The following is a 25,929-nucleotide window of genomic DNA, read 5'->3' as shown; positions in this document are numbered from 1 at the left end:
AGCTGCCCTACTTGGAGGGAAGGGATTTCATCTGTGGCTCATTAAGAGGGTGCGTGCATGTGAAACTGTTATGGAGGTTGGATGGACAATTCAGTTCTTTGATGCAAATGTCTGAACTTCTGAGTATTCCCTGAAGATCTCAGCAATGGTAGTAAGCTGGACATTATAGGGTTCCTGGAAAGCCTGTATACTTTGTGAGCTAAAATGGTGTTGTATCAACCAGGCAAGTTACTAACAACTCCAACAGGACTTTATTTTTACAGTGGAAACCTCTGTACCAAGCTGTTGCTGTACCCTCCGTAACTCTCACTCAGCCTCCTCGACTCCTCCCCCCTCCTTCCTGTTTCCTGTCCTTTCAGACTCCCAACAGCCAGTGCTCCCAGTTCTAACAATTACAAACATATCTAAACACCACAAATGGCCAGGATTACAACAGTGAATTTCCATTCAAACCTGAATTTTCAACTCTAACTTTCTCAAAATATCTTTTCCTACTGCAATTTCTTGCCATAGGAGAGTGTTTGGGGCAAGTTAAATGTAATTTGATAAAAGGTATTTTGGTGATACGCTAATTAAACAGAAAAATAAGGCTTTAACTTTTTGAAAAGTTTTCTATTTTTTATGTATGTATGTATGTATTTAGGTGGGGCAGGGGGAACACCCACTTGGTCTGTAATCTCCACATTTGTTTTATTCATTGTCTTTACTTCAGTGAGATCTAGTGCGAGATTCATTTTTACAAAAACAGCTGTCTATATTAAGGAAGTTTGTACTTTTGTAACTACATCCAGGTAATTACATTAGTGCCAATTTCCTTAATGTAGACAGGGACTTCATTAATCTTGGTGATATCTACAATAAATAACTGAACCTCTGATAGAGCCCTGATGTCTCTGCAGAGTTTATAAACTTCGAGTGGTTGTGTGGAGTTTATAAGTTCCATATACTAGGTTGCTCAGTTTCAAAATGTGTTCATTGAAGTAGCAGGGCTTTAACTGAGCTCATATTTCTTTATCTTGTTGCCTGACAGTCTCCAGGAATTTAATATGAAGATCAAGAACCTGCTGTCCCTTCCCTGAGCAATAGCGTGCCGATATGTCCTCTCTTCAGCCCAGCATTCTCAGCTCAAAGCGGGGTGGAGGAAAAGGAAGAGAGAATTGCTGATGGCTTCTCAGCGCATCTTGTTAGCGTCAGATTTAGGCCGTTGGAAGTCATTACAAAAGAAGCAGCCTCTTAGTATTTCTCCTTATTTTATAGGCACTGCGAAAGAAAGAAAGAAAAACTATAACTCTGGAGGGCTTCTCTTTCCTCCCTTTTGTGCTTCTGTCATCGCAGTTGACTCTTCTGCTAAACTGCCTGGGAGCTGTCACCCTGTGTAGTCTCTATGGGATCTACAGACAGCCAAAGCGACAAAAAAAAAAAAAAAAAAAAAACGCGAGAAAATCTAGGAGGCCGATGAAAGAAAAGTGATGAGGCAAACAAAAAACAACAACAAAAAGCCCGTGACCAGGCTGGATTGGTTGTACTCATTGTTTGCACACTCTGGAAATATCACTAATGATGAAGAAGAGGCAACAAATTGCTTTGAAGCCCTCTGTGATCCTCTCCCTATTCTCTGTCACCCTGGAGATGACCTGTGTGCATTGGTGTTTCTTTCTCTCTCCCCCCTCTGGGATTTAATAGATGTGGTAACCTTTGTGTTCTTTATTGTGCAGCCAGGAAATAAAATTCCACTCAGTTAAGCCACATTGTGAGTGGAAATGCAGCCATCAGCTCAGGTGGACTTAAAATACTAAAGCTTTTAAAATCCAAATCATCTGACCTCTAAATGCTGCCGGGAGCTGAAAAGCTGCCCAGTGGGGGAGGAGGGGGGCACTAGGTTTTTTTCCCCTCTGTCCCCCATATCTTTCCCCAGCCTACCAAAAAAACCCATCTTACATCCATTGAAGTAGACACAAAAAATGCTGGGCCCCCATTCTCCCACTACAGCATACAAATAATTCCTATTGACTTCAATGGCAATGACTCAAATTCTGCCCTGAGCTAATAGGGCACAAAACTGTACCTGGCACTGCACCATAGTACAGTATTGCCTAGGTGCCTGTTGAGCATGGTGCCTTACAAACGGAGATAGTCCCTGCCCTGAAAAGCTTACAATCTAAGCAGACAAGGCAAACAAAGAGAATGTGGACTGGAGTTTGGTAACCCACTGGGTCCCCAGCTCCAGTGCTAGGGAGAAGTACCTGAACTTGAATTTTGTGCCATCCGCACGACCCCTGAAATGGGCTCAGGGTGCTGATTGAGAGAAAAGAACCTGTACTAGACTTCTGCGCTGTTGTGGAACAAGCACTGACTGCAATCACTTGGAAGAGCCTTAAATCGGGCATGTGTCCATGCTGTGAATGGACCCTGTCCCCACTATAAATCATTCACATTAGTCTGATTGCTGGTGAGTGTTCCGCGGCAGCCAGAAAAGTCAGCAACTCTCAGCGGGAATCTAGGACAGCTGGGTTCAGAACACCAACACCAGTTTACTGCTGTTAGCAGCCCTGTCCATCTAGTCAGCGTCAGGTTCTTCACTGAGTGGGTGCAGTGCTGTTCAGAGGTGATACGAATCCTCAGGAAGGGACAATTTATAGCATGCACTGAGTAACTGGAGTGCTATAGTTTGGTCAGTTTCAGCCAGGCCATAAATCTTTGTTTTAGATCAAGTCAAACTGGTATTAAATCTTCCCTTAAAGCTTGTAAGACATAGTGCCAAACCCAGCCCTCTTATTAGCAGGTACAATCCCATTGACTGCAAACACTTGTTTGCATGTAGGTAAAGGCAGAATGTGACCCATCATACCCTGATTATAACCTCATATTGCTTCCCCTCCAACCCTTTCCATTCCCCCACCTCAGCCCTTCTTTGCCTTGTTTCTTTTCTTCCCATTGTCTGCCTTTCCCTCTCCTCCTCTTTTCTAATCCCTTGCTGGTTTTATCTCCTTCACTGTCTGTCCCCTCTTCCTTCTTCCGTCTCCATGGTTCCTTCACCCTTTACTTGATCTTTTTTTCTGAAATGTGTCTTGTGGTCTTAACAGCAGTGATACGATCAATAACCTGTGCTTCTACTGGTCTAACCACTGCACACCAGACCATAGGGCGGAGGGATAGCTCAGTGGTTTGAGCATTAGCCTGCTAAACCCAGGATTGTGAATTCAATCCTTGAGGGGGCCATTTAGGGATCTGAGGTAAAAATCTGTCTGGGGATTGGTCCTGCTTTGAGCAGGGGGTGGGACTAGATGACCTCCTGAGGTCCCTTCCAACCCTGAGATTCTATGATTAGGGCTGCAAGTGACCCATCTCAATCATTAAACCCAGAATTCTGGGTTTAAGGGTCAGACCTTGTTTCTTATTCTCCAGATACAATTCTAATTCGCAGTGAACACACTGGGACAAGCCATTTCATCTTTTGCCAAATAACTCTCTCTCTCTCTCTCTTTCTCTCTCAGCCAACCTTTCTGGGATTGTCACACCCTGTAATAGATCAGATCTGGAGAAAAAAAAACTAGTAACACAACATATTCCAAGATTTCCTTTGTGCTGGGCAACAGCATTTTGGTATGTAAGAAATATCCTTCCCTCTTGGATTAAGTGACATTGGCCGTTTATATAGAGCAGGAAGAAGGAATGAACTGCATAAGGCAGGTTGAAGACAGGGTAGAGGGAAATGGTGTCTCTATAGACCACAGGTGAAAGGCATCAAATAATACAGAGGGGACGTAGTCGTCTCTCCTCATCACATGGTACAACCCCACCAGGAATATTTCATTCTCTCCTGGGCATCTCACAGCCAGAATGTTATTAATAAACTGGAGTGAGGGAAAAGAAGAGCAACGACAATGATTAGGGAGATGGATGGATTGGCCCAGTGAGGGAAGTAAAGTATGTATTGCTTGGCTCGGAGAGCAGGGCAAAGGGCATTGTCACAGTGCACATCGCTCACCACCAGGCTGGTGCCTCCTCCCAGTCACGCCGGGGATTAGCTTGAGGTAGATGCTCCAGCCCATGCACACCATCACTCTGTCCCTGATTCCGCCTACAACCCCCCCGCACCACCACCTTCGATGGCTGAACCACAGCATTCTCTTCGCAACTCAGCCCTCCAGCTGTGTCATCATCCATGTTCCCCTCTTTCCAGGGGGTTAGTATCACAGTCTAATAGTCCAGTCACTTCCCCAGTAGCAGGTGGGGGAGGGCCCAGGCCTGTAGATGGCAGCCACATGCTGTGTCCCCTCCAACTGCTCAGTATGTTTCCCTGGGTCACTTCCCCATGGTCCCAGCACCTTCTTCACCCTTACCTCAGGGCCTCAGCATGTCAGTCTTGGCAGCCAGCCAGGAGCTGCCTCTTGCTCCCCTGGCCCCTGCCAGCAACTGCTTTGTCCATGGTGCCACCTAGGGTTGCCAACTTTTCAATTTCTGAAAACCGGACACACTTGCTCCACCCCGTCCCCAAGGCTCCATCCCTGTTCACTCCTCTCCCCTCCAATCAAAACAAAAACACCTAAACCCCAAAGCAGGAATTATTGCAGAAAATGGTATTTTCCCTACCCCCTCGTCCAATATTAACTATTATCACAATGCATTCAGAGGAATGTGGTGGTGGTGAAGATTTGCTGCAATATTTATATTCATATTTGTCAGGGTACTTTAGTAGTGTGCAACTTCTCGACACTTCCTACTACAATAAGTACCATTATCTATATCCCCAAAACTCCACTGAACCGGAGATGCTAAAGCAAAGAAGAAGGAAAAGACTGCTGCCATAACAACCCTTCAAAAGAGAACTGTTGGGATACTGATAGTTACTACACAAGGTACTGTGCATCATGAAGTAAAAAACAGAATGCATTTCAGCAACAGAAACCTACTAGGATTCTCCCTCTCTCTGCTGTACAATGACAGCAAAACATGGGCTTTTGCCGGCTGCATCTTCATTTTGGCTGAAAAGTTCATTCTTTCGCCTCTCCTCTGTCCAAAGAGACAGCATCCTAGCCTTACCTTCACCAAAATCACATTTAGATCAGGTGACACATTCCTCTCTGCAGAGATCTGTGCTGTGCAGAGAAAAGGTCCGTGGCTCAACTAGGCAAGTCCTGTAATAACCCCAACAAGGCAGCGGGTATTTAAGACTCTTTTTAGGTAATATCATTGAGGAAAGAGGGAAAGGGAGGGAAGAATGTAGGGAGAAGAAGAGATACTGACTCTATTGAGCTAAATCTCCAGTGCCCCCACCCCAAAAAAAAGATTCAGCACATAGTAATTCCAGGGTTTGGGGATCTGGGGGCAGGGGGGAGGCATTGTGGTCTCTGTTTCTCCTGGGGAATGAGTGGGAGGGGAGCAGTCTCTAGGTCCTGCCATGGGTGTGCCATTAGGATGCATGGGTAGAGGACCTAGAGCAGTCTCTAGGTCCTGCCATTAGGATGCATGGGTAGAGTGCATACCCAGGAAGGGGGCAGGGGTGAGGCTCAGAGCCAAGGCAGCCCCACTGAGGAAGCAGGGCAAACAGGGGGTTTGCCGCAGGGGTTGGCTGGGCACATGGCAGCTCCGGGATGTGGGCGGGAGGGAAATCAGCAGGCAGGTAAAATGCTGCTCATAGCCCACTTCCCCCACCACGGGGCCAGTGGATCCCCTCTGCCCGGTGGGAGCAGGGATCCTTGTGCCAGGCTGAGCAGGGATCCCTTTCCCCGCAGGCTGCACCTGACAAGGGGCACAGCAGGCACACAGATGGGGGGGCATGCCCTGCCCCAGTTACTCACTTGTGCAAGGTGGGAGCTGGTGAATCAGGGGCACTGCCCAGGGGCACAGGGGGCGGCGGGGCAGGAGCAGCAGCAAGGAGAGCGGCAGAGCCCGGGCTGCTCCTGGGAATGCTCTCGCTGTCCATCCCCAGAGCTGCTGCTGCCGCCAATACTGCCACCATTGGATGAGGTGGCAAGGGAGACTCCAGAGCGGCTGCCTGCTGGGTACAGCAAAGAGGGGACATGGACGCTTGCTGTCCCCCACTACCAGCTCTGTCCTGTGATCCCCTCACAGAGCCTCCCTGCCCGCATCCCTGCAGGCAGCAACCTGTCTTTGGGTGTCCGCTCAGTGTTTCTGACTGGACACTGTCTGGTGCCCTGTAATGGGGTCCGCACCCACCTCTCATGCATTCCCCCTTTTCTCTGGCCGATATACCTTCAATCACCGCCTTTTCAGCAGCAGCACTCGCCTCTCACAGGCAGCCCCATTTGCTTAGCTGGGTGTTAGCCTGCTTTTTGTTTTAGTTCTTATACCGGGGTGGCACCCCCTTCTCATGAGCACCCCCCTGGCTGATAGTTCTCTCAGTGGGTCTTCAGCGACTCAGCCCCGCAGCCGAGCCACATACACTGTTCTCCCTTCCAGGGTATAAAGTCCTGAGTTCTTATCACAGCCCTTGTATGGGGCTGTAGCTCTTAGGCTTCTTCCCAGTGGCACTACCTTCTTCAATCACCCAGCCGGGACCCATCCTGGTACCCTCAGCGTTTCAGCAGGCCTCCCCAGGCTCAGTCTTCAACCAGACCAGCGGGGTCCATCTCAGTACCTTTGCCGGCCTGGCCAGGTTCTATGCTCAGTCCCCCTGGGCTTCAACCTGCCTGCACTGACCTTCCACTGGTCCTGCTGCTCTTCCCGCCAGCCAGGCACCTGGTCTTCAGCAGCCTTCCCTTGGCTTCAGTCCTGTCTGCAGTGGGAGCTCCACAGTGAACTGTCTGTGGTACTGCTGTCGCCCTTTCAGACAGCCAGTCACCCAGGCTTCACTCCTCGAGCTCCACCCAGCAACTGAACTTCTCTGCTCCGCTGCTTGTCTTGTACACAGGGCTGGCTTTAGGACGTGCAGGGCCCAATTCGAAAGCGCTGCCGCCAAAATGCCGCCAAAGAGAGCAGCAGCAATTGTGCTGCTGCCGAAGATAGTGGCGGCAGCTTAATCGGTTGCCGCTGTTTCTGGCAGAGGGTCCTTCCTCGGCAGCAGTTGTCTTCTGGGGCCTTACCTTGCGGGGCCCCTCTTCTGGGCACTGCGAGGCCCTCTGAGGCACAGGGCCCGATTCACAGGAATCAGGGGAATCAGCCTAAAGCCGGCCCTGCTTGTATAGGGGCCTTCTGGCCCCAGATTGGTTGCCCCAGCAGCCCCTCTGATTGGCTGCTTTTCTGCAGCCATTCTATACTGTCTGAGGACTTCTCTCATCTGGAGCAGGGTGATGCAGAGACACAAGACGTCCTGCAGGGGGCCCTCGGACCTAGTCCACCCTGCCATATGCCCTTTTCAATTTGACTTTCTGGTCGAAAACTGGTCACCTGGCAAGACTAGTGCTGCAGGACTCTCAGCCTGCTGGAGATACAGTCCTGACTTCTTGAGCTCCCAGCAGCAACTGATGACCTCTGGCACAGCAGCTTCTTTTATATAAACCTGCTGGGCCCTGATTGGTTGCTCCCTGCAACTCTTCCCAGATTAGCTGCACCCAACACAGACTCTCTAGGCTGCTTGGAGGGCTGACCTCCTCTGCTCATTTTACACTTGTGTGGGGTAGACACTCCATCACAGGCATGATCATCTGCCGATATTCTCTATTTATTAATGTGCCGATCCAAAGACCTCTGAGCACCACGTGGTGTTGAAACAACAAGGATGGACAGGAAGTATTTAGGGAGCTGCACTTATAAGGGAGTGCATAAAACTTCGAGTGAGTATCTGGGAAAACACCTCATTCTGTAAGTCTCCTCCATGCAGCTCCCTCAATATTGGAGAAAATGAGTTAGGTGGTGAGGACTAACAGAATGTTAATCAGGAGTGAAGACTGCTCATTTAAAGCACAGGACTGTCAGAGGAGCTGAGTTTATTTGCAGTGCAAACTCTGCCAAGCAAGGAAATCACAAAGTTAGGCAACATTCATGCCCAATGTTTTCCAGATGGGGAAACTGAGGCACATAGCTGTGAAAAGACTTGCCCAAGGTCATATACAGGAGGACTCTCTTGATTTTCAATACTCTGCCTTAATCACAAAATTACACCAACTCACATACTATCACTGCACATATCTATACATTATGTGTATGCATAGTTCTTACACATTCCACTTAGGCTGCTTGCATGGGCTGCTCTGCTGCTTTTGGTGTTCTAGAGAAGACAAGTCTCCACTACAGGTACTACAGCACAAAAGCATCATTTCAGTATGATACATGCATACGTGTGCTGAGTGTGCACACACCCACTGCACACAAATACACTGTCATGCACAGATCTGCATACATCCTAATACTCACACATGTGCATACATACATCATCTGCAGACAAGCACATATATAAATAGGTATGCACATATACACAGGTGTGCATATGTCATGTATATGGACATAAGCACTGGTGCATATGTATAGGGCCAGATTTACAGATGGTACCAATCAGTTTAGTGCCTACTCAACATGGCAATAAGGCATGCACAGAGTCCCACATATACACAGGTATCTGTACTGGACACACATTCATAAGCATTGGGATGCTGCATTACAGCTGCCAGTTTGGCTACCTCCCAGCTCAGGTTTCAAATCCATCATGTTCCGGCCAACAGGAACCTCTGGTTCGTTTACAAGGTATTGATGGAAAGGCTGCAAGTGGCGGAGTGTGATACAGCAGAGCCCTGTTGAACCAATTAGGGTTAACACATTTCTGGTTAATGAGAGGTGCTGGTCATGATTGTAAATTAATATTTTCCAGTGGCTACCCATGTACTCAAGTGTCAGTATTGATCAGACTTAACTCTGCCCAGTTAATGTTGATGGATTCAACGGTACCATACACGCCTGCTCATCTGTTAGCCAATCAAGATAAGGCCTGGACTTTTCCTAAGAGCTCTATTTATTGTCATCGGGAATATTGATATATCTCAGTGCTAAACACCAGCCAACACTCTCAGAGGACACACTGCTCTGGAAATCATCCCAGACTGGATGACCCACAGCGTGGAGCACAGTTGCTTATTCTTCCCCTCACTGGCTATCTTTGGGTAAGGGGAAGCAAAGGATCCTCCTTCTTTTGAAACTCGGGGCAGTTTTACTGGGATCTTCGTATGTCCCCTGCATCAGGGCAGCAGAGGGTCAGATGAGCAGAAAGCTCCATTTAGTTGCTAGCAGCAAATTTCATTACACAGTACAGATGAGCTGACGCTGCAAAACTGGGAGCAGGATTTTGACCCTAAACCCTCCTCTCTCCAAAACGAACTGTTTGGAACTCTGAGAGCCAGAGGTTCAGGTGAATTTAAGCCTCCAGTCGCATGGGGATGTGGCACGCCAGCGGCTCTGGCCATGTGGAGGAATGGCCTGCAAGAGGCACAGAGCAGGAATGAACTGGCACTTTGGGCTTCTAATATAGTTCTCTGTGCTGCTAGCCTGACTCTGAGTGGTAGTCTGGTGTGTGGACACTGCGTCTTGTGGACAGGATGTGGCAGTGGCTGTCAGTAAAAGGCTATTATGCTCCAAGTCAAATGTTCGCTTTCTCCATGTCACAAATGCACATACCTCCACCTCCAGCACGGGGAAACTGCATAAAGACTAAAACCTCAACACCGCCCACAAAAGCCCATTCTAAGCTGAAATGTAACCAAATAACAGGTTGGCGCAGGGGAGAGTGTTTTGCCTTTAAGGCCAGAGTCCGCCCCCTGCCATTAGCAGACAAACTCCCATCAATTTCAGTTGGAATTGCACCTGTAGTGCAAGAAGCTGAACTGGAAAAAAAGAGGGTGAGAGGTTTCAGGCGGGGTCTGGTTTGGTGTGACACCAGGGGGTCAGAAGTGCAAGCTGGTGGCCAGGCTGCTACTGGCCAAACACAGGCCCCTCTGCATATAGCACTGGCTCTGTGCATGCTCAGTAAAAATCTCTTTCCTACAACTCGGCCTGCCTGCAGCATTATTGCTTATTGCTACTGAAACAGCACTTCCTTAGGTAAAGGCTGGATTTGGTTCTCGGCAACCAGTCTGCATCAGAAGTGATCAGCAAAAGACTAATAAGTGGTGGCCTGACTCATGTTTCTAGTGGACAAAACAACAACTCCTCACTGCCATGACTGTACCTTATTAGCCTCTATAGTATCGGTCTCAGCAGATGGACCAAGGTCTGAATGGACCCTGGAGTCTGAACTCCACCATGACACCACAGAGGTGCGGCTTCCAGATAGGATCTCCACACACTCTTGTTTGGCAGCATGGGGAAGCCTGCACTGCTGCTGCCACCTGTGTCAAGTTTGTCCTTTGGATAAGTGAAGGACACCTGTCTCCAGAGCTCTTAACCTGACAATTTTCACCATTTGCTAAATTAAAAAATAACCACTTGACAACAGACATTATTAAATGGCATGTCTACTTGCCCCGCAGTAATAACCACGGTTTAACAGCCATAGATATGTTGCTGTTGTCTTTTTTAATTTGATTTAAGTAAAAAATAAAATGCAAAGCCATTTGGCCTCATGCCACCCAACGCAGGACTGCAGAGCAAGTGAATTATAGGGCAATGTTTCACAACGTGTCGTGTCTTATTACTTAACTAATAACAATATTTACCCAGGGTTTCCCCCAAGCATCTGAGACAGGTTTAAAAGAAATCTTGATTAAAGAATGACAGCCAAAGTATTGGCTATTAAATATAAATAAGAGTAATATGAAGAGAGCGGAAGAGTTTACTGTTGTATCCTGGTAGTTTGCAGTAAATCAGTATGATGTGCAACTTCTTTCTCTACTGTCCTCCCCATCGCCAGCTCTTCAGACTCCAGCCAACACAGAACGTTGCTTGCCTTCTCACATGGACGAAGAAGTGCAGCTGTAGTGAACTGTGGCTGCTCATTGACAGATGTAATAGTCAGCAGTAGGAACTGAAACTGATCTTTGAGACAATAATTGTTAGCTAGGAATAATTAGCGAGCTTTTACCCTTGCTGAGACTAATCACTAGGGAAACATGATCATACATACCATTGTATTACAACCCCTGTCCACTAAGAATTCACCGAGTCCCCATTTATTTCAGGATCCAGCTCAAAATGGCCTGTATTGTGGCAGGGGCTATTCAGGGTTTGTAAGTGCTAAATTTGTCAGAACGCTGCTGTCCAGCAGCCAGGGACCTTGCAGCCCTGCACGCCTGCAATTTCTTTTGACAGCTGTCCCTTCCAATCATTTTCAAAGCACACTAGCCACTCTGTACAGACCCCAGCACAAGCAGCTGGGCTAGAATTCTCTTTCAGAAGAATGTGCCCCGCCCATCAAGATCTATAAGCACACATGTAAATTAATATAAAAGTATTCAATTAAGCTTAGGTATGTGCAAAATATCAGGAAATTTGTGATAAAATTGTGAGAGTCGGTGTCATGGGGCCTACTCACCACTAGGGCACCTCTTCCTGGTTGGGATTAGCTCCTTCCAGGAGTGATGCCCCCTGCTGCCACTGGTTCACACACCCTGCTCAGGGTGCTGTCTCTCTTCATGGTTTGGCCCTCCAGCCAGGTCACTGTATGGTTCCCCATTTGGGGGTATCAAAGTCTCCACATACAAACTGTCTCAGGCAGTCTTCCTATTCACTGCCCAGACTGTGCTGCTTCCCCAGTGGCTGGTAGGGCCCGCCTTCTACTCCAGGGTCCAGTACAGGAACCCAGTGTCTAGCAGTTATGGTCTTCTTGTTCCCAGACCCTGTTATTTCCCTGGACTCCTTCCTACATCATCTGGTTCCCTTGTCTCTGGATTTACTCGCCCAAGTTCCCCCTCCCAAGGAGTAACTGCAGACTGCTTTCCTTACAGCCCCTTTCTGCTGCCAGCTTCCTGGCTTTATACCAGCCCTGTTTGATCCTTCTCAACTGGACTCCATCATCAATCAGCCTTCCAGTCCCTGGCTGTTTCCCAGGTGCAGCCTATCACTTAAGTAACCTAACCTGCTCGCTCTGTTTTGTGTGGGGTGGACACCCTGTTACAGTTGGCAATTGTCATGTTAACTCTCTGAGCAGGCCCACTGTGAATTAAATTCTTCAAGATGACTGAGCAGAAGAAACAAGTTTAAGGAAATATTTGTACACAATGTATTGGTAACCTGTGGAACTCATTGCCACAAGATATCAATGAGGCCAAGGGCTTAGAAGGATTTAAAAAAAATTAGGTGTTTATATTAATAGTAAGAACATAGTAATAAAGTAATAAGAAATAATTGGAGATATACCAATCTCCTAGAACTGGAAGGTCATTGAGTCCAGCCCCCTGCCTTCACTAGCAGGACCAATTTTTGCCCCAGATCCCTAAGTGGTCTCCTCAAGGATTGAACTCACAGCCCTGGGTTTAGCAGGCCAATGCTCAAACCACTGAGCTATCTGTCCCTCCTCTCAGTGTCAATAGGTTAGATAGGATAAACATTTGGAAAAGGATATAAACATGCATCAAAGCATCAGTCAATTAGTAACTACCTGTACCAGTAACTTGGTGGGGAAGAAACTCCCTCTTTGATAGATCATTTCAAAATGCTTCATTCTGAATGTTTTTCACCTTCCTCTGAAGCATATGGTACTGGTAATGGTTGGAGACAGACTGCTGGGCTAGACAGGTCCTCAGTCTTACAGTCTAGCTCAGGATCATGGGTTGTGTGCTCATCCATTTACACAAATACTGTGACTTCCGCCCAGCCAACCTGCCTTCTGAAAATTTCCTAATTATTACTAAGGTAAAAACTAGAAACTTCACAGAGCAAAGGGTATAAATCAAAGACCGTAAATGGTCCAAAGTAAAATTAGAGTTTTAAATCGGCTCAGTTTAAGCTACTATTTGCATAGTCCCTTTAAAGTGATAGAGGAGCGAGGTCTACACCGCTGACTCACCAGCGCCTGCAGTGCCAATTTGCCTCTTGAAGGTCTCCCATCAACAAACCAAACAGCCCCAAATGTCCTTAACGTATAAAAGGAACTAAGGTCACAACCCAAGCTGATATGTATGCAAGCCAGCATTGAGGACTATAAATCATGTCAATTATATAGCCTTACATTAGCCGATTAATGGGCCAAATCTTGCAGTCCTTACTCGGGCAAAACTCCACTAAGCTCCAGGAGAATTTGGAATGAAAAAAGGCTTCAGGATTTGGTCCGATGGCTGTAATATTGGAGCAGGTTCCAGTTTCCCCATCAGGAACATCCTCTGAAGAGGCCTTATGGCCCTGGCTGGCCTGAGGAGCCCTTGACATCACACCTGCAATCAGTCTGGTGGATTCCAGAACCAAGCATGACTGCTGCATATAGTGACTGGGGAGTAGAGCTGAGGCAATGCAATACTCACCCTCTTCAAATGGGGCTCTCTCCTATTCCCTGAAGAGCTGGCCTTTCCATCTGCCAGGAACTCAGCTTGCAGGATTCCCCTAGGCCTGCCCCTTACTGGGTGGTTCCGTGGCATTTTCTCAGCTGTGTGGAAAACACTTCCTTGTCGGAAAGGAGCATTTGTGCATATGTGTTTATATTGGTGGAGGAAACATGGGGAGGTTTCCTGCAACTTTTACCTTTGCAGATTGTGTGCAGCCAGTGTGCTACAGCTAGATATTGCTAGGAGGTGACAGTAAGATGAGGGGACAAACAGAGGCTCAGTCTGCCAGCCAGGTCTCCTCACCAACAAGGAGATTGTAAGACGTGCGTGCCGGGGCTCGACCCTCCCGAGGGCGGAGGGGAGTCACACCAACTCACTACGCGCCGTCTGCTCCGGGCCGGTCCCCGGTGTTCCTGGGCGACAAACACAAAATTGCCAGGCGTGGGCCCTCTGTCTCAGGGCTGCGCAACAGTACAGATTAAAGGGGGAGGCCCAGCCCTAGGTTCGGGCGGGGCACCAAACACAGAGTCACAGTGCTCAGACCCCTTTTGGGGCCCAGGACTGAGCTTACAGTCAGTGACCCCAAAGTTCAGGGAGCTCAGTCCCTCTGGTTCAGGGCTGAGCAACAATACAAACTTCAGGGCTCGAACCCTTAGGCAGGGGCTGAGCAAACAAACGGTTCAGTAACTTGGCCCAGGATCAGGGCGGGGCAACAAACAGTCAGGGCTCAGGCGCTCTGGTGCAGGGGCTGAGCAGCAATACAAGTTCAGGGAAGCTCAGGCGCTCTGGTGCAGGGGCTGAGCAGACAAACAGTTTTGTATATAGGCCCAGGCCCTGGATCAGGGCAGGGCAACAAACAGTCAGGGCTCAGGCCCTAGGGCAGGGGCTGAGCAGACAAACAGTTTAGTACCTAGGCCCAGGTCCTTACGCCTGAGCGTTGCATGAGGGGGAGTCTGCCACCCGTGAGTGGGGTGGCAGGGGGAATGCAGGCCCACCCACTCCACTGCATGCCAGCCCAGGGCCCTAGCAGCAACTATCACCGCTGACGGTCAGTGGGGATCCTGACCGCAACACACCGACATAGATTCGTGTGTGTCTGCAGCCTGACTGGGGTCGGCTACCCCCGGGCTACTTCCAGTTTCCCCCTCAGGGCCTACCTGGTCCGTGGCATCGGTCCCAGGCCAGTCCACCAGCATGGGCTCCTCTCGGCCAGGGCTTGGTGGCAGGTCCGGCAGCTCCTCGGGGAAGTCCGGCCAGGCGTGCTCGGGCGGCTCCTCCGGGTAGCAGCAGGGGCAGGGAGGCTCCAGCGGCTCCTCCGGGTAGAAGGCACGGCGAAGCTCTGGGGGCTCCTCTGGGTAGTGGGTGCGGGGAAGCTCTGGCCAATCTGGGTGGCTGCCCCGGGTCCTGGAGGTTTCCCAGTCTCAAGCTCCTGGCAGCACGTCTGCTCCCTGGGGTGGCCAGGGCCTGACTGAGCTCTGGCGGCTGGCTTTTATACTTCCTGTCCCGCCCCTTGACTTCCAGGGGGCGGGAACAGGCGGCGGTGGCTCCGCTCACTGTAAGGCCGCTCCCTCTGCTGGGCAGGAGGGGAGCCACACCGACTCACTACAGAGATGCAGAGCATAAGTCGTAGAGTGTAATACATGCTTGCCCTGGCTAGGTAAGCAAGGAAGCAGTTGCACCAGGGCCCTACTTCCTTTTGGATCATTAGCTGATAGGCCAGGTGATTTGAAGACTCTCAGTTCTTTAAATTGGTCATTTCATCACGGCTACTTCTCTGAGCCTGCCTGCATCCACTCCAGGCTGCACTATATCTTGTCTGTGCTTTCCCAGTTCCACTCTATACAACAGCACCCTGCCTCAGACCCTCTGCATTCAATCTAGCTTTCCCCACACCTTGTCCATGCTCTGTATCACACCCATAAGGCCCCACCCTAGCCTCCTCCGCATCCTCCCATCTCTCAGTCCAAGCTCCTCTGTTCCCCATACAAGTTGTCTTTTCTTCACACTGAGAACACCTGCTGCTGCTCTCACACACACCAGCCTACAGTATCCGCAGGCCTGCCAGTTCTCTTTGGAATTAGACTCCCTGGCCAGTCAAAGCAAGTCTCTTATTAACTCTGCCAGCTGTTTCATCACCCAGACTCTCTGCATGCCAACTACAAAGGCCTTTGTTCTTCTGGATACTCCTCCCAACTGGTTCTAAGTAGGTGGCTTATCACCCAGCTGCAGCAGATTTCACCACTGTGAATTCTCTCTCCTCCCTCATCCCTCTGTACTCCAGAGAAAGAGCCTCCCTCCTCCATCTGCCCCCTACCATTTCTCTTTAATTTTTTCATCCTACTAGACCTAACCCCTTTTACTGGACTTTTTCTGTCCCTCTGTGTTGTTCAACAAGCCCCAGAGCTATAAAGAGGGAAGAAATGGCCTATAGAAAGCAAAGCAAAATGGTGTGGGTTAACTTGCAACAGGCTGGTCGATTCAGTCTTGGTGCACAAGCCTGCATACGGCATGCACTTGTATGTGTGAGTGAGTGAGAGCACTTTCTTATACACGTGCATGGATCTCTAACCTTTGCAGTTATGGGAGATGTCATCATCTGGAAGCCTGATCCATAGGGAAGAATTAGAGCAAGAGGCACCCCAATTACAACTCCCATCAGGCTCCACAGCACCACAGGCAAATGCAGTTTAGTGTCAAACTGTCTTGAAATGAAATGTTTTGAACTTGCCATTTTTTTGAAACATCTTGTGTGAAAAATTGCATTATTTTGATGCTACATCCTGATTTGGGTGGAAAGTAATGTCACAATACCAGACAGAAATTCCGAGTTTGCTCGGTAGTAGTAGTTAACTCTCTAGAAATGCTGCGAGGCTTCCCACAAACAATCCCAATGGTCTTCTAGTGTTCTGGTTTCCAGCCTCTTCCCTTCTCCCTCTTTGCTGTTAGACCTGACCTCTCAGTGGGAAAGCATAACATGCATGAGGATGGGCATAAATCATGGAGAATCAGCTCCGGTTCTCTTCTTCTTCTTTGGGAGCCTAGCACGGTTCACTGGAGCTCGGGAATGAAATGGGGACAGAAGTGCCCACAGGGAAGAGGGAAACGCTCTGATGAGAGAGCCCTGAGGCAGAGGCAGCTGCAGAGAACAGGGCGGACAGCTAAATGGAGCTCTGGTCTCAGTGGAAGAGACAGCAGGATGGTCGGGGTGGAAAACCACATAACCTACTCAGGAGAGCCCCAGTTGAAAGAGCAGCAATGGTGGTGGAGTACGGGAAGGGAAGGAGAGAGCTCAGGCCCAGCAGTCAGAACAGCAGCTACAGAGGGATAGATGATCCATTCAGAAGAACCCTGGTTTCAGTGGAAGAAGGAAATCAGGTAAATCCTGTCTCTGACTTAAGTAATTGGAGCAGAAGCCACAGAGATGGGGCAGTAGGAGGATCTCGGAGTGAAAACAGGACCTATGGAGAAAAGAGAGTGGTGTGGCTTCTGGTGAACTGCTCAGGAAAGCCCTATACTGGGAGGAGGTTCACTCCTGCCCACCCCCAACTGACTGATTTTCTCTCAATGGATGCTACCTGTAAAAACTGTGAGTCATGCATGGACATGTGACTTGCCCAGGTGACTCCTAAACTCCATTTTGGAGCTGGACTTTGCATAGGGGTGAGGAGGGGGTCTCCACCCACTCTTAGAGAAAGTCTATTTAAACCCCTGGGAAACCCCTCCATTTTGTCTTCAGCTGGCTAAAGAGGGAGTCTCTCCGCCCCACAAGATACTTGAAAGAAACTGGAACAAAGGACATTAACTACAGGGGGTGTGAGTGATTGCTGGACCCAGGCTAAAAGGAGATTAGTCTGTAAAAGGGAGCATTCTGGAACTGGTGAGGATCTTATCTGTATTCAGTTTGATTAGACATAGATCTGCACATTTTATTTTATTTTGCTTGGTGACTTACTTTGTTCTGTCTGTTACTACTTGGAACCACGTAAATCCTACTTTCTGTATTTAATAAAATCACTTTTTACTTATTAGTTAACTCAGAGTATGTATTAATACCCGGGGGAGCAAACAACTGTGCATATCTCTCTATCAGTGTTATAGAGGGTGAACAATTTATGAATTTACCCTGTATAAGCTTTATACATCCGAGTGTTAAAGACAGGAACACTTCTGTTAGCTGCTTTCAGGTAAACCTGCAGCTCTGGGGCAAGTAATTCAGACCCTGGGTTGTGTTGGAGCAGATGGGAATGCTGGAGTCCTGAGCTGGCAGGGAAATCAGCGGGTAGAAGTAGTCTTGGCACATCAGGTGACAGCTCCCAGGGAGTTTCTATGATTCAACCCCTCACAGGGACTGTAGGAAAAAGTCTGAAAACCTTAAGTTAGTTCAGAGCAGAAAATACCTGCAAACAACTGGATATGGCAGTTGTTATACAACAAATATGGCTGCTTAGCTCTCTCACTTAAAGAATATCAACAGTTATGAGAGAGAAATATTTGGATATTTTGAATAATAGTATGTTAAGGAGGGTCTCTACTGTTCTCCCATTTCCAAACCATGGAGGTGACCTATTTGGAAGGGAAGAATGCTGGTATGGCGAGAGATAATTGTCTTTGTCCATAAAAGTCTGGCCAGATTGAAGACTTACCATTTTACTTATTGTCTTGTAACCTGTACTGTCTGTGACCCTAAAAACCCCTCAGTGCCCATTGGCAAAGGGTTCCCTGCCATGTAACAGCAACTCTTTTTAGGTCTGACAAACTGACTACCCCTAACACATTGCTGTTATGATATTTATCTATAATCATGTGAGAGATCTAATGAAAATTGGTGATGCACTGGTCATTAATGTCATTGTGAAATGTATGTATTAACACTGTATGAGGAATTATGGATACTTATTATGCTTTAAAGTCTGTAACCAAACAAATGGAAAAACAAATTGTCTTCCAGACAAGTGGAGGGTAGTTAGAATAATAGAATCATAGAATATCAGGGTTAGAAGGGACCTCAGGAAATCATCTAGTCCAACCCCCTGCCCAAAGCAGGACCAATCCCCAACTAAATCATCCCAGCCAGGGCTTTGTCAAGCCTGATCTTAAAAACCTCTAAGGAAGGAGATTCCACCACCTCCCTAGGTAACCCATTCCAGTACTTCACCACTCTCCTAGTGAAAAAGTTTTTCCTAATATACAACCTACACCTCCCCCTCTGTGTCTATCTCTCTGTGTCTAGTGTAAATTGAGCATGTTGATGTCAGAAACAATGGGTAGTTCCTTTGCATCTGAGGTAAATACCAAATACCAGGAGCGTGAAGAAACAGCATGGCATCAGCACTTCAGAGTCTGAATCCCCATGGGTCATCCTGACTCTTCAGACAAAGTAAAACTTTGTGAAATATAAGGAGAAACAAAGGGGCCTCTTATTACCCATCACTGAGGGGGGAAAAGTGATCAGTGCTGTTTGAATTCACGAATGGTTGATCCCCAGCCATGTGGGCTGATGATTCTAAGGAGAGGCTGCAGGCGAGAAAACTGCCTTAAGACAAAGATTGTAGCCTGTTGAGTTTTAATGACTAGAAAGTGTAATTAGACTTTTGGTTGTTGTTTTTTGTAACTATTGTTTGTGTCTATTATCTCTGCTTACTATCACTGAAATCTCTGTTCTTTATTAATAAACTTAGTCTTGTTTTATTATGTAGCGGGGTGGCTACCCGCTCCTGCCCTTTGGGGCTTTAAAACAGCCCTGGGAAGGGGCTTTTGGCTGGGCTGATTGGGGAAGTGGCTGCAGCTGGGGCCATGCCCCAAACTGAGCAGCAGGGCTTTATAAGAAGGCCAGGGAAGCCAGAAGCCAGAAAGTCTCTCTCTGGCTATAGAGAGAGATGGGCCTGGCTGCTTAGGAGCTGAGACAAGGTACCTAGGGTGAAGCAGGGCTGGGGAAAGGCTGAGGAGCTGGGGAAAGGCTGAGGAGCTGGGGAAGCTCCAGCCTAGAAAACCCCAGGCTGCGGCCTAGCATAGGGCAAAAGGTACTGGGGGTTGCAGGAGGCAACCTAGGGGTAGGCAAAGGTAGCAGGTCCAAACCCCCTTTGCCGATGATGAGTGCTGGATACTGCAGTCTGCCCCAGCGAACGGGGGCTAGATAGAGACTGGGCAGTAGCCACTACTGAGGCGAAGTGGGGATAGTAGTGTAAGCAGAGTCAGGATGTGCCCCACCCTGACATCTGGTGGTAAATTATGGGGAGTGCGGAAAGAAGTTTCGGTTATTTGCATTGGCACTCCCACCCCACTTAGCATACCGCAAAGCAGCATGGGATGATTCTTTTCACAGCTGTGGGACCCCCAATTTCATTGTTATTGGGGCAGGAGCAATTAAATGTTGTCAGCCTGATTGGGTAAATGGGGAACTACAAAATTGTCTTGTGATGGGGGGTTTCATTGTCAGCAGGATAGCGCTTGCTAGACGGGGGACATGGGTTCCAAAACCCATTGGAGAGAGAGAGGCTGGGGACAGGTATCTATACTTGGTGGTGCAGGCTCCTTGTGTGAGCCAGAAGCACCAGTTCCACCTATGCTTCTCTCCACTGTGGAATGTCAGAGTTAATTTTTGATTCCCTTAAGAATCTAGATGCAGGTTACTGAACTGAATTCACTGGTACTGGGGCTCCCCTACTATGAGCTGAAATCACTGAAGAGCTGGACTTGCTGAGCTGAGAGCACTGTGCTAATGAGTGGGGGAGCCTGAAGCAATACTGGCAGAGCGGAGTGGAGCAGTTTGTGCAGCCACTGGGTGAGTGGAGCTGAGCAGCTCGTGAGGACGGCTGGAGCGGATCACAGGACAGCTGGTGGACCAGAGCAGCTGGCAGAGTGGAGCAGCCCACAGAGTAAGCGGAGCTGAGCTGTTTGTGGGGACGACTAGTGGAAGCAGAACCCCACGAAGAGGCAGGGCAGTTGGCCCCGAACCACATAAGGTGCCCCTTTCTACCTAGGCTGGGGAGGGGGACCTCTGCAAAGAGACTCTTGAACTCTGGGGCTGCCTGACCCGGGACAGAGACTTTTGAATTGTGGGACTTTTGGGACTGTGGGTGATTTGGGGGGTTGCTGGACTCAAGGGCCCAGAGAGGAGGACACGGCCCAAGTTGCTGGGGTGGGTCTTTGCTCACGGTTTGACCTATGAACTCTAGTTGAGGTATTTTCCAAATTTAATGCTGCTTGTTGTTTATCTTATGTAATTAAACCTTTTCTGCTACACCAAGAGTCTGTGCTTGCGAGAGGGGAAGTATTGCCTCCTTGAGGAGCCCAGGGGTGTGTGTAAGATTTTCCCAGGTCACTGGGTCGGGGCTCGAGCTGGTTTGCATTACGTTGTGGGGAAGGGACCCCTAGGTATCGAACCTGGCCCTTGCTGCTATTGTTTCAGCCTGGCAGAGGGGTTACAGTAGGGTGGGGGGTTCCCAAGGCAGGGGAAACCCAGAGAGAAAAGGGGTTACTGCTGGGGGCAGCACCCCATGTGAAAGGGCACCGGGGTCCAGGGAGGGACTCGGGCTAGAGGACAGGCGGATCACTGGCCTGCAGAGGGCGCTCCGAACGCTGGACTGAGCTAATTCCCCAGAGCAACCAGCAGGAGGCGCCGCAGGGGTGAGTCGAACCTGTTACATATTATAAATACATTTCAGTGCTGATATATTAAAGTGAGGTGTGTACCTTCAGCTGAGCCAGCAGGCAGGCACGCATTCTGTCTCTCTGGAGACAGCAGACTTAGTAATTTCTGAGAGTGTCCTGTGACAGAGGCTGGGTACTGCAGAGGAACATTTTTCCAGCGTGTTCAGGAGCTGGGGACACAATGTGTTACACCCACCAAGGCAATATAAGGGCTGGCAGAGTTCTAAGGAGTTTACTTGGCTGGTTAACAGACTGGGATGACAGGGAGCTGTCACACTGTTCAGAACCAACAAAGCCCTCTTTTGCTAAGGCAGAAGGGTAACAAGTTCACCCATAACTCTGGACACCCTGAGAAAGCATCACACAACCATTTCTTTCCTGCATGGCAATTTCCAGTCCTGGCTCCGATCCCTTTTACTACCTTGCCTCAGAAATTAAAATGCTTGCTATGTAGTCAAAATGTTTTAGTTATTCAGGCTGCCACCTTTGCCTTGTTGGCCATAAAAATAAAAAAAAAAGTATGTGAGAGAGAGGCTACTTTTGACCTAAATTAAATAATGTACTCATAATATTTTTAATCTTATTTTTGTCTATTGTTTTAGAGGTGGTTTAATAAGTTTTAGGGAAGGGTTAAGCTTGTGGTTTTAATTTGTTTCTAAAATTTGTATCTGTTTTTTGAGTTGTGTTGATTTAAAAATTGTATGTATGTATTGCACAATGGCCTATGTCTACGATGCTATATTAATAAACTTCAGACTCTGGTTAGTACATGAGTATCCCTGCCTCTGCACTTCTGGGTCCCAGCTGGGACCAGAAGCACCATAGGGAAACCCTCTTAATGACTCCCAGAAGACTTGTGAGAAGCCTGCTCCTATGAGCAGTCCACTCAACTTTGACAGACTCAAGAGATTTGGATAAGCATTCCTTCTGGATCCCTAGCACCCTGCGATGTTGGCTCATCACTAGGGGAGAAATTTGTTCCCTACCAAGGAAGGGATGTAAGCAGGAATCCTTCTAGCTCTTCCCACATCTAGTTTCTCCCTCCCGGCATGTAAACTGCATTTCAGTGTCCTTTCTACACTTTTCCAAAAGAGTACGGTACATTAAATCCTTACCAAGATTCTGACCCCTCTTGCACAAGTTCATACAGCTTAGTGTAAACTCTGGTGATCCAGGCAAGTCTGATGGATGCATCACAAGAGGTCGCCCTGCGATCACTCACACTTACTTTAGAATGACAAAATCCTGCTCTCTTTTCCAACCCCTCTTTTTTTTTCAAATGATTTTGAAATGTTTTATTTCAATTTTGACCCTTTTATTTTTAATTATGTTTTTAACAAAATGCTTATGTTTCCAAATGAAAAATCTTTTCAAACCAGAAAAACACAATTATTCATTTTGATAATGTTGCTAGGTTTTTGGTTTTGGTTTGTTTTTTATGAATTTTTCAGTTAAATTTTTTAGAAAAAAACCTTTCTGCCAACAGTTGTGGTTTCTACAAATTGGCAGTTTCTGATGAAAAAAACATTTTGTCAGTGAATTCCCAACCAGTTATAATATTTAACTACTTTACTCTTTCCTGGGTCATTATCACATTCCCTTTTGGTGTATTCAGTATTCTGTCACCTTCTGGAACCCTTCTGGGAGAGAGGTTGCCCAGACTGTATGAGGTGCAGTTTCACCAATACCAGACCACAGGGTTCTCTCTTCTCTGATCTAGGACTTGCTACTTCTGCTAGTGCAGTTTATGCAATTTCAAATGATGTTCACTTGAATTATAATTGCAATGATATCAATTGACTTTATACTGCAGTTGTGGACATCATTACATTCCACCTGTACCAAAGACAAACTTGTCTCCAGGGTAAGTAAATGTAGCAAACAGAATAAGACAAATGCAAATAACCAAAGAACAGTGGTGTGTAAGCTGGCGATGGGGAGGGGGGAAAGGTGAGAACTGGCTGAGTAGATGGGTTTGTTGAGCAGTGAAACAAAAGTATTTCACCAAGCAAAATTTGTATCCAAGTCTTAATTAATGAGCCTTAGATGCCCATCTGCACTTCAAGAAGCACCATATCAAGGGACCCATTTACAACATCACTCCATTTGGTACTGTAGATGGGACCTTAGCCATGTTTCTGACCATGCCAAAGCCATATCCAAGGTTACTGCCTGGTTTGGGGACACAGTTAATACCGCTAGGTCCCATCTATACTATCAGACTGAACTGTGCTGCAGCTGGCTTCCCTGATACAGTGATGTTTGCATTGCAGACAGAGCCTTAGTGCAACTATGTTACAAGGAACAAAACAAAATCTGGTTACTTAAACAAAGCAGCAAAGCCAAACCAAGCTGTCCAACCGCTGTTGTGAAGCTCTCTCCTCCAAGCACTGCCTCTTCTCTGACTATTAGGTAACTGTTGGAATAGCAGTACACAAGTTCAGTCTGAGAACCTAAATAGGCCCTTAGTTGCCAGCCCAGCCTCATTAAACCACCCTAAGCCCCTGTGTGAGATCTCAGCAGGAGTTTACTCCCTGCTTGCTGGAAAGCAAGTAAGGTCTTTGGCCTAGATCCGCCAAGGTATTTAGGTGCCTAACTCCCATTGGTAAGAATCTAAATACCTCGGAGGAGCTGAGTGTTTGAGCTTTGTTGCAGCATGCCCCAAACTTTTTAGTGCCACTTATCTGGGATAATGTGAATGACTCACACATAGCTCTGTCACCTGTGAGTAACAGGATCATCCTAAACATAGAGCAATTAGATCATTAGAGCATTCCACACCATCATCACATATTCCACAGAGCAGTCCACACTAGCCACTGAAATCCACAGGAGTCTTACCATTATTACCATTAGCAAGATAATCTGTCTTCTGTATTACGTCCTTGGGACCTATTCTCTCTTTCATAGAACACAAGAACAGAACAGAATCTCTGATTATCAAAACATAACCCAATTGGCTCACACAAAAGTGTGAGACTTCCAGTAGTTTTGTATTATTGCTTTCCTAGCTAGTGAATAGATTTTGGAGCTTGACGTTGACTTGATAGCCATTAGCTGAGACAGTCACATGAGCCTCTGTGACTTATATCAGAGAATCCTCAGCTCAAGGTAAGTGATACATCAGCACATTTCAAGGAAAAGGACTCCCCTTTGAGACATATAAACTTATTTCATTTCATTTTTAGATTTATAAAACGTGCCCTTTCCCCAGGCACATTTGCATAGTTGAATAAAAAAACACATAAATCTTCCTTTTTTCAGAGACAGAAAGTCACGTATAATCCCTACTTTGTCCTTCTTAAGTAACTATTTGAGCAAAGAGATGGATCTTGCATCATGCCCTATAGACATCAGTAAACTCTGACTTTGTTGGATCAGCTGAGAAGGCCAATTCTAGAGCTCTCTATATGAGCCGCCAATGTGATATGGCCATTAAAAAAGCTAATGTGGTCTTGGGATGCATCAGGCGAGGTCTTTCCAGTAAAGATAAGGAGGTGTTAGTACTGTTATACAAGGCACTGGTGAGACCTCATCAGGAATATTGTGTGCAGTTCTGGTTTCCCATGTTTAAGAAGGATGAATTCAAACTGGAACAGGTTCAGAGACGGGCTACTAGGATGATCTGAGGAATGGAAAACCTGTCTTATGAAAGGAGACTCAAAGAGCTTGGCTTTTTCAGCCTAACCAAAAGAAGGCTATGGGGAGGTATTATTGCTCTCAGTAAATATATCAGAGGGATAAATACCAGGGAGGGAGAGGAATTATTTAAGCTTAATACCAATGTGGACACAAGAACAAATGGATATAAACTGGACACTAGGAAGTTTAGACTTGAAATTAGACGAAGGTTTCTAACCATTAGAGGAGTGAAGCTCTGAAACAGCCTTCCAAGGGGAGTAGTGGGGGCAAAAGACATATCTGGCTTCAAGACTAAGCTTGATAAGTTTATGGAGGGGATGGTATGATGGGATAGCCTAATTTTGGTGATTAATTGATCTTTGATTATTAGCAGGTAAATATGCCCCATGGTCTGGGATGGGATGTTAGATGGGTTGGGATCTGAGTTATTACAGAGAATTCTTTCCTGGGTGCTGGCTGGTGAGTCTTGCCCACATGCTCAGGGTTTAACTGATTGCCATAATTTGGGGTCGGGAAGGAATTTTCCCCCAGGGCAGATTGGCAGATGCCCTTGAGGTTTTTTGCCTTCCTCTGCAGCGTGGGGCACTGGTCACTTGCTGGAGGATTCTCTGCACATTGAGGTCCTTAAACCATCATTTGAGGACTTCAGTAACTCAGACATAGGTTAGGGGTTTGTTACAGGAGTGGGTGGGTGAGATTCTGTGGCCTGCATTGTGCAGGAGGTCAGACTAGATGATCATAATGGTCCCTTCTGACCTTAAGTCTATGAATCTATGAAAACTCAGCCTTGGTGGTTCCCTTTAGGGTCAGTGTGCTCAAACAAGTACTCAAGCTGAAGAAAACTCTGAGGGCACATTATGCGGACAAAGCAGTATCCCTGATACTCAGACTCAGCATCAAACATTTTAGGGCTCTGTATATCAGAGATCATATGATCATATAATGATTTCCCTGATACCACACACTAATAAAGTTGTGTTTGACATAGACCAGGATCACATGAAGCAAATTGTAGAAGCAGAATAATCACCACAACGAGCAGGTTTCTGAAAGGGATGAGGCACATGTGATCAAATGATCCGTCACATAATTGAAAAATGCAAGAAGTACAATCACCCACTGATCATGTGTTTTATTGACTGCTCAAAGGTGTTTGATACTGAACATCGCTGGCAGACATGGGGATTCCAAAGCAACTAACTGAACTCATTGCAAGTCTCTACCATCAACAACAGACCACAATGCAAACAGCAGCTGGTGACAATGAGTGGTT

General features: G+C 47.4%; 1 long non-coding RNA gene across 2 annotated transcripts; it reads right to left on the bottom strand.

Moving 5' to 3' along the window:
- Nucleotides 1-301: 301 nt before the first annotated feature.
- Nucleotides 302-15,010, bottom strand: LOC123371310. Of its 2 annotated transcripts, none has more exons than XR_006579758.1 (3): nt 14,522-15,010; nt 13,344-13,777; nt 302-1,260 (listed from the first exon to the last, which is right to left on the bottom strand). It is a non-coding gene; the product is annotated as an uncharacterized LOC123371310 (long non-coding RNA). The 2 variants fall into 2 exon arrangements; XR_006579759.1 differs by having other exon boundaries at nt 13,344-13,465.
- Nucleotides 15,011-25,929: the final 10,919 nt, after the last annotated feature.

This window comes from Mauremys mutica, chromosome 1 (genome assembly GCF_020497125.1).
Source record: "Mauremys mutica isolate MM-2020 ecotype Southern chromosome 1, ASM2049712v1, whole genome shotgun sequence".
Taxonomy (NCBI): Eukaryota; Metazoa; Chordata; order Testudines; family Geoemydidae; genus Mauremys; species Mauremys mutica.
The sequence above is the reverse complement of the archived record's forward strand: the minus strand, read 5'-3'. Positions and strand labels throughout refer to the sequence as shown.